Below are 9,334 nucleotides of genomic sequence, written 5' to 3' on the forward strand. Positions count from 1 at the left end.
TAAGAAAATAACTTTTGCCACAGCATGTATGTCAAACAAAAACTAAGCAGGGGAAATAAGCCTGTCTTCTTTAATGTCATAGGGCAAGAGATCACGTCTAAGTATTGGGCTTCTAGTGAAACAAGAATGGTTTAGGCTCATTTGAAATGGCATATACATTTAAGTACAGTTAAATATAACATTACAATATACTTGGGATACGTATGTTATATATGCATATGTGTAATATATATTAATATAATCAATAAACATAATCTAATAAGTTATCTGGCTGGCCACCACCCCTAAGTTATTCTCCTCTTTTAGGGGATATATATTCTTAAAAAGCACATGGAGGTGCACTAAAAGTTTTTTCTGAGTTATAATATTTTCCTTAGTGAAACTAACTTACATAAAACAGGGCGTAAGCAAATCATCTTGTTGATTTTGTCTTAGCAAGCAATTAAACCTGAATATAAACTTTGTATTAAATATAAAGCTAAACTATTAAAAGTAATATATACCAAATTACTACTTTGCTAATAACTGAATTAATTCATTGCAATTTTTCTTTACCCAGATGTTTTTCATTAAGGTGAAAAAAACACAATTTTTAAAAAAGCCTATTATCCTTAATCCATGACATCAGCCTAGTTCTTATTTAAATCACTGTTGGAAGAAAAAGTAGTCCCACTGCTGTGCTTGTATTACATGAACATAACTTAAATACGCCGCATCTAGTGGAAGAGAGCTCTCTTTGGTTTCTGAAAATGATAGCAGTTGCAAAAAACCCAAAAATACAGGAGCTCCAGTCATTTCCTAGTCTTGCTTTGGCATATATAAAAATCAAACCCTAGGAATTATTTAATATAATGTCCATTTCTGTGAAATTGCTATAAATTCAACTCCATTTTCCAAATTTATGCTTAATATTTTTTAAATGATTTAGAAGTCTTACCAAGAACGTGGCGAGTATATGGATGTTGTTTTTAATTCCACTGATAAGATATATATATAAAAGATATGTACTTTGTTTCATTTGTCTTTAAATATTCTCACTGTAAGGGCTGGGCATAGTGGCTCATGCCTGTAATCCCAGCCAAGGCGGGTGGATTGCTTGAGGCCAGGAGTTCAAGGCCAGAAATTCGAGCCCAGCCTGCCCAACATGGCAAAACCCCATCTCTACTAAAAACACAAAAATTTGCTGGCCTGGTGGCACACGCCTGTAGTCCCAGCTACTCAGGAGGCTGAGGCATGAGAATTGCTTGAACCCAGGAGGCGGAGTTTGCAGTGAGCCAAGATCACACCGTTGAACTCCAGCCTGGGCGACAGAATGAGACTCTGTCTCCGGAAAAAAAAAAAAAAAAAAAAAAAAAAAATCTCACTGTAAAATGTTAGGGATTGGTGAGGAGGCAATCTATTAAAACTGAGTATTTCTATTACCAAGCTGGATATGGTATTTCCAAAAGATGTTAATATCTTTTCAACAGAAAATAGTTCATGCAACTTCTTAGTTCATATTACTCTTTCTCCTTTCAGTTAATCAAAATAAATTAGTAAAACTGTCCAAAATTTAAGACAGCAGCAAGGCCTATAAATGCAGGTTTCAGATTCAAATTTCTCTGGAAATTTTTTTCTTTCCGATTTTCTTTTCCTTGGGATTTAATTTTTCCCATTTATTGGTGACATCCAGTAAGTCCCAGTTTTAACATTTGCAGACATAAATTTCTCTGTAGGTTAAAATTAATGAAGCATATTCAAACAGCTAATTCCTGAGTTTAAAGTTCTTGTATCACCTAGCTTCTGCTTAAATCTCAAAAGCATAATTTCCCAAGCTTAAGCTATCAAATTTGATTGCCTCTTTGTGCAAAAAGCCACATACTACAAATAGTTTCTAATTGGTACAGAACTATTGGTACATATATAAGGAAATATGTGGATATAAGATTTTACTTGTAGAAGCTATTACTAAAATACGTAGCACTCGTGTAATTATATATTGTTAAACCTTTGCAACTGGTTAGTTCTCAGATAATTCCATTTCTCAGCATATTTACATTCTCTCTTACTGCTAATCAAAAACCTTAAAAAACAAATCAGAAGCATTTCAGTAAAATAAATGAAAACGGCAAAAAATCTTGCTATGGAAAAACAGTATGTATGATCAGGGCTTGATGTCATGTCTTTTATATCTTAATAATCTCACTTGTCCTATTTTGCATACTCTTTGCGGTAAGCAGATTCCTCTGGCTATCACATATGACCTGAGGCTAAAAAGGTGAGAACTCTGACATAACACACTTTTTAAAATCTTGAGATATTGCACAAGGACTGAAGGAGACGTTTGTCCAGGGTACGATTATTATTAATTTTTTTGACTGTAAAAAAAAAAAAAGCAAATTAGAACCTTGTTAGCAAAAAGCCAGTTGATTTCATTCATTTACAGAAGATGAAGAATTCCTGATGGAAGCTGAGTTGCACTCCACCTAGAAGACTGGGAAAAACATGATGTACCCCACACTGTCCTGGCATGACGCAAGGTTACAGCTAATATGATAGATACCCCCATGTTTCCAGACAATCAGCCACAATAAAGTCAGCTATCAAGTCAGCTGTATAAAGCAACTCAAAATATCACCTTCCCAGACATATCTTCCACCGTAATGACTGCTCTATCAGGAAAATTGATTTTAAAGAATTACATATAAAACTTTAAAAGAGAAATTCCTTCACTTATCATTCAATGGGAAACAAAAAAAAAAAAAAAAAAAAAGATTTGCCTTTCCTAACGCATGGCTACTCCTCTGCTCCGTTGTTCTTAAAAATAATTTATGTCAAGCAGACTTTTCTCTAAATATACTGTGCTCTCCCATATACACACTGAAAATGATATTTGCATACAGTGAGTGTATGCACTGATACACACATGGTAAAAATTTAAAAAATATGGACTGCATAAATCAGTAGCTGATTTTAAATACACACCAACTTAAACAGATTTGTTTGCAATTTCTGAATTTCTCAGGTAGAAAAGATCTTTCTTGCTGGCTGTAGTTCTAGAAGATGCTTATACTGTATAGAGTGTACAAAAATGCTTGCCACATAAACAAAGAAAGAAAGGTTCCAGGATCTTGGTATTCTAACCTTGCCTTTGCTATTAAACACCCACCAGATGAATGTGATGGAGACGAGCAAAATCAGTCTGTCATGCTACAATAAACATGGTATTTTATGTGCTGCCCAAGACTTTTTTCCCTCATGAATATAAGTCACCTGCCATTTATTATGAGATTTTTCCCCGATTGACACCCCGTTATGTATATTCAGTCAAGCTCAAATGAGATTTCAAGTGATCAATATACTATTTGCACTGAAAGTCTATTAGCAGCTCTAGCAATAAACTCTGCAGAGAAGCAAAAATGGAAGTGATATTTAGTGAACTGAATTACATGAAAATCTACATTTTGGGCAAGGGAGCACAGACAGGAAGACAGAAAAGCAAGGGATAAGAGAAGGTAGAAGAGATATTTTTCCTAACAAAAATCAGCTTTCTAGAGTCTGACTACTGATAAAATGCATCAAATGCCTAAGAAGTTTTCAAAAATATCTTAAATCATGTGTTGAGATCTCTAAAGAGGAAGGGAGGGGTCCAAATCAGCACTAGGTTCCTTTCAGAGACTGAGAGTTCACTATTTAAACAGCCATACTTGGAAGTACTTGATATCCTTCAAATGGAAAAGGTGGATCCAGCCCTGGGAAATCTGTAAAATCCCTCACCATTCAAACTCTGCGTGAAACAGCAATGGCTTCCTGTATACTTTAACACTTTCCATTTTATAATTTATGTATACCAGATCCTAACAGCATAAACATCATCAGCTGGGCTATAGCATTTTGATTAATGTATATTCGGTAAGAAAGGTAGCTTGACAGTAGCCATAGGATTTCATCTGGCCACCCCCCCCAAAACAAAACAAAACAAAACAAAAACAAAAAACCCCTCTGTTTCTGGGCCTGGATGTTTCTACATATCAGAAGCCATCTGCTTGAACCAAGAGAAGATTAGAACAGGCAGGGCCACACAGAAACATATGACATCTGGGGAAGTGTCAATTCAGCATTACCCAGGCACCAAAGGTTCGTATTCTATTACCATGAAAATAACATGGGGGCAGTGGGGGTGCACAGGAATCAATGGCTGTGATTGCAGTCATATAAAGTTACACTGCTGGGTAGTGAATAGATGTTCATCTAGGTTAGGCTCCCCCCACTCCCTACTCAAGGGTATAGCACTTCCCGTATCTTATTTATGAAGCTAGAGTCCTTAGGCAGAAGGAATGAAAAATGGGAAGAACTGCTCTGCATAGATGTTCAGAATTATTAATATTTAATTATTTAGTTTACTGAACTTACATTTTGAACCACTCTCAGGCAGAAGAGAAGAGTCACTATCCATTGTGATCAAAAGAACACCTGTAAGACCAAAATGTTTAGATTATTAGCAGTTGGGATAGTTTCCAAATTCCATGAGAAGCAAAGAGGATGCATAGTAATTTGAACAACGGAGAGATGCATCTTGAGCTACATCTGAACGAAAACTATTTCTCATGATATTTTTAGTTCTAAAATCCAGAGCTGAAATACTTTTAAATTAGCAACCTAAATGATGACACACTGCAAAAAAAAAAAAAAAAAAAAAAAAGTACTTTATCTACGTATAAGAACTATTCATTCACTGTCTTTTCTTGATGGTGTTACCTACTAAGATACCTAAGCACAACAGATTCAGAGCCCACTTCTACTAGGGAAGAAACAAATAAAAACCCTCACCACTACCCAAATTAAGTCTCCTCAAAATGAAGAGTTAAACAGTCCTAAATAGCAATTCCAGTTTGTGTAGGATGCATGTGTATGTGGCACAATGTGCACACCAAAGCACATTTCTTGAATTTTGCAGAGATGTATGTACAAGTGTTTAATGTCACCTAATTTTAAAGGAGAAGCAATTTCCAAATGGTTTTCTAAAGGATACTCTCTATTGCCTCAATCCAACACTCACACACCCAAAAATATCATTAATTTTTAAATCCTTAAAGCCAAAGATATTACTAACTCTACAATTCCTTGTAATAAGTGGATGAGAAACAATTTTCTTCAAATTCCTCGCAAAACACTCATAACCTGACATCCTCAAATGGAAAAATAGAGATTCTTGGAGGCCAACTCTAAAAGAAATCAGACATCAGATGCCCCTTTCCATGCTACAAGGCTTTGCAGTGTCCTAAAAAGGCTCAGTGTACATTTGTGGTAAAACATGAGACTTGTTGGCATTTGTGGGCTAAAGCAGCCCAGGTGTTTATTTAGCCAGCACATTTACTTCACTGGGAGGTGGGTGTTCTGGAATGCTCGTCATACAATGATGTGTGCACATTTACTGTCGAACTCAAGGAGGTACTGTTCTGGAACCTTCTCACACTGCAATTAACTGTGCAAGTGGGTAGAGCTAATTTCCACAAAATAATCACTGCATATCTTAGGAAAAGACCCTCTTTGAAAGCAGGCTGCTAGGGCGCTGGCATCTGAGCAAAGCACCAGAGACGTCCTACCAATTTGATTCTTGAAGCCGCTGCTGAAATCTATTTTGATTTTAGAATGACCCGCAATCACAGGCAATTTACCTGATTGTGTGTTCCTGATGACTCTCAAAGCCTTCTAGGTGCTAGGATTTGTAGGTGTAGTTTGTGGATTTAAAAGAGGGGAAAGATAATACAAGAAAAAAAAAAAAAAAAACAGGAAAAAAGCAGAAGGTAGTTTCGGCAGCTTAAGATTATGAGTTCAGAACAGAAACTGCGATTTTCACCTAGAGTATCACGTTATACTGGAGGAACTGTTGAGATACTGCTAACTGGTCACAACATTCAGGTCTGAAAATGCATTAATTCACTCTAGCCATCAAGGCAAAAGGTATCATTTTCTCTTCTGTAAATGATATATTTACCTTAAAAAATGGAAGGTAACCAAGTAGGGATCCTTTTGAAAATTTTGACTTAAAAAAAGGAAAGAAAAAAAGTCTTTTATCTCTTTTCTTCTTGGTCAGACCCGCTATCTGCAGTAGACGATGCGGATAAGCATAACTATAATAATGAACTGTAAATTTATAATGCCTTTCTTCAGAGCAGCTCAAAACATTTTCTTTCCCATAGATTTGAAACAAGATTTGAAATCTCCTTGTCTTGTTGTAGAAATGGCCTTCCTCTAATCTGATGTGAAATGACTGGGTTCTGTTTGAAGGACCGAGCAGTAAAAGGTAAGCTCATTCATCTGTTTCTTGCTCCAATTATGCATCTCTGTTCAAACTGAGATGCCAGGTGCTGGTCTGTCACACAAGCTGATTTATTCCATGCATTGCCTAAAAAGGAGCCCCCTCTTTCTAAAAAACTTAGTTTTATAAAAAAAAAAATTTATTAAGAATATCAAAGGAAAAATAACTCTTTTTGGCTTCACTGTATGCTTTAATATGTGTTCTTCCAATCAATCATGCCTTTTAGCCCTAGGATCTTAAAATTTGGAAGCTCTCGATCGGTATCCCTTTTCTATCAAAATCAACCTATCAAAGTTAAATGGACATTTTAACAAGCTGACAGGTGAAAAGAAGTAACACTGTGCTTTTCAAGACCTGCCTATGGATTAACGCCTACCCTCCAAAACTGTTAGTAATTATTTAAATAAAGGTAATGCCCAAGCCTAGAAGCTGCCTCTCCCTGCACCACTGCAATTGTCGAATTCCTTTCCTGGTCTTTCATGCAGATGCTCAGAAACAGGGTGGGGCTCCCTGGTCTTGCATGCAATGTTAAGGGAGTCTGTGCTGTAAAGAAAACTCAATTAATCGTTCATATTCCAGTTTTTCAGTATCCTTCAAAAATACCTTTGAAATAATCATGTTGCTAAGAGTACCACTGTTTCTCATGTTAAGATTCAGATTAAAACCTTTGTGTCAAACCAAATGTACTGTGCACAAGCATGGATGACAGGTATTGAAATAAAGGTGACAAGTCAAGGAATCAGGGAGAAACCTCCTGGAAGAAGAGATATGAGAAAGACTAGCTTCTCTATTATGGATGTCTCCGATGATGCTTTTCAAAAATCTTTTTTTTTTTTTTTTTTTTTTTTTTAACAAGTACAGTTCTTTAGAGTCTACAAGTAAAATCCAATCTTGCTAAGCCATGCTTGTTCTCCGTATGAGTCAGCAGGCCACTGAGCATTTCAGACAGTGCAGCCCAGAGTAAATGGGCAAAGGCTGTCGCTGGACACACCCATTTTACTAATTCTGACTCTGATTTTTTTAAAAATTCATCTTTATGTTACATGGTGTCTGACCCCAGAACTTGCATCAAAAACTGCACCTCCACCAACAAGGACTCAGGTTCCAATGTGGAAGGACTACCCTCCAGCTCCTTCACTGAGTGCAACTGGATAAGGGCTTATTTCTTCCTCAATGGGCAACTCCTGTTTCATTTTCTCTCCAGTCTGCATGTTATCAGCTTGACATTCCCTTCAGTGGCATATGACAAATCAAATTGATCAAATTGCCCATCACTGCATTCATCAGAGGACGAATTTTTTATTTCCTAGGACTGATACCTCCACTCCCTTTACAATCATGAACACACCAAAAATAAATAAATAAATAAAATAAAAATAAAAATCCCATGTCTCGTTTTCTGGGGTTTTGTTTGTTTTGAGGGTAGTGAAAGTGGTAAGAAGTAATGAATGGATACAACTCATCATAAAGGGAAAAAAAGCAACCGATAGTCATAAAGCCAAGGGCACAGTCTTAAAATATGATTTGAAATACCTAGTGCCTACATCTTAAATTTAAAGCATTGATCCAAAAATGCAGATATTATTAGCTTTGGAAAACTTTACCAAAACATGAAGTAAATTATTTTCCTCATCTTTTTGCATGATTCAGCACTTTTAATACTAATTTCTGCCAAGAAGTTATAAGGTAAAAGGAATCTTTTCTGGGTGCCTTAAAACCTCACACTCTGTACTGAACCATCTGCACTCCTGTTACTACAGGGTCATATTAGAAATACTGGGGGTCACTGGTTTGCTGCCATAACATCTAGTGACCACCTCAGAGCCACTCAATTTCACTCTCCAGCATCTAAGTGGCTCTTGAGGACAGAATGACCCGTCGCAGTGGCTTCTCCCCATCTAGAGCTGACCCTTAACCAGGAGCCACACATATGCATGCACACTCGACTGCACCTGTCTCACCCCGTCAGCAGCAGCTACCAGCTCCCACCTGATGTGTCTTTTCAACCTTTGTCAAGTATCTCAAGGCAAGAACATCCTGAAGCCCTTCCCCCAAATCGAAGCTTTGGTCCGAGCCCCCAACCCGCGGGAGCATCAAGAGGAGGCCGAGGAGACAGACACCTCGGACTCTCTCCGCAAACTTGACCTGGGCATAGCACGGATTCGCGTTCGCATCCGAGGACCCCACACGTCCCCCGCACTGTACCCACAGCATCCCACGCCCGCGGTGCACGCTCACCTGCCGGTAGACAAGCCACACGCCTCGGCGGTCCAGACTTCCGTGGCGACCACCAAGGGTGAGCCTACGCGCTGGGTGCCCGGCGCACCCTCAGGAGTGGCTGGGACCGCGGGCTGGCGCCGGGCAGGGCGGTGGGACGCCTGGAGCCGGCGGGAGGAGCACGCCCAGGCGGGTCCGCGCCGAGCCCGAGCGAGCGGGCGAGCCGGGCGGGAGGGGCCATTTGTAACCGAGCAGACGCTACCACCGCCCCTTACTCGCGGGGGGCGGGGGCGGGCGGTCAGGTGACGGCGGCCCACCCTCCGCCGCCGAGCCGGGTGGTTCCTGCCCGGGAGGAGCCCCCTGGCGAGCTCTGATTGGAACTCCCGCCGCAGTGGCGGGGGAGGGGGGACACGTGACCGCCCGGCCAGGCGGCCCAGCGCGCCCCATTCACGATGGGCACCCCATCTTCCTCCTGGAAAAGCCGGGGGACACAGAGAAGGCGGAGGAGCACGCGGGGTGCAGGAGAGCCTACCAGCCCCTTGAGCCGCAGTGCTGGTGATGCCGGCTGCTGAACCCGGAGAGGAAAGGCTCCCACGCGGCCAGCCGGCCTTGACTGTCCTCCCGCCCTGCCCTTGGCCGCAGTACCCTCCCCTCGGCTGCAGTAACCGCCCCCTACACCTCCAGGCAAGGGCACGCTCAGTGTAGACCACCTCCACTTCATAGATGCCAGTGCCACTTAAGAGTAGTGTTTTTTTTTTTTTCTTTCCTCCTCTCTGCACACCAGCACATTGTACCCGAGAGAAACTCACGGCGGTG

The 9,334-nt window shown here is 40.1% G+C and overlaps 1 long non-coding RNA gene across 3 annotated transcripts in view; it reads right to left on the minus strand.

Moving 5' to 3' along the window:
- LOC103228631 (uncharacterized) overlaps positions 1-8,847 on the minus strand; it is a 125,285-nt gene extending 116,438 nt beyond the window's left edge. For all 3 annotated transcript variants that reach the window (XR_012090656.1, XR_012090655.1, XR_012090654.1), the window contains exons 1-2: positions 8,540-8,847; positions 4,393-4,452 (exon numbers count right to left, since the gene is read on the minus strand). This is a non-coding gene — a long non-coding RNA (uncharacterized lncRNA). The remainder of the gene's footprint in view (positions 1-4,392; positions 4,453-8,539) is intronic.
- Positions 8,848-9,334: the final 487 nt, after the last annotated feature.

Source organism: Chlorocebus sabaeus, chromosome 22 (genome assembly GCF_047675955.1).
Source record: "Chlorocebus sabaeus isolate Y175 chromosome 22, mChlSab1.0.hap1, whole genome shotgun sequence".
NCBI lineage: Eukaryota > Metazoa > Chordata > Mammalia > Primates > Cercopithecidae > Chlorocebus > Chlorocebus sabaeus.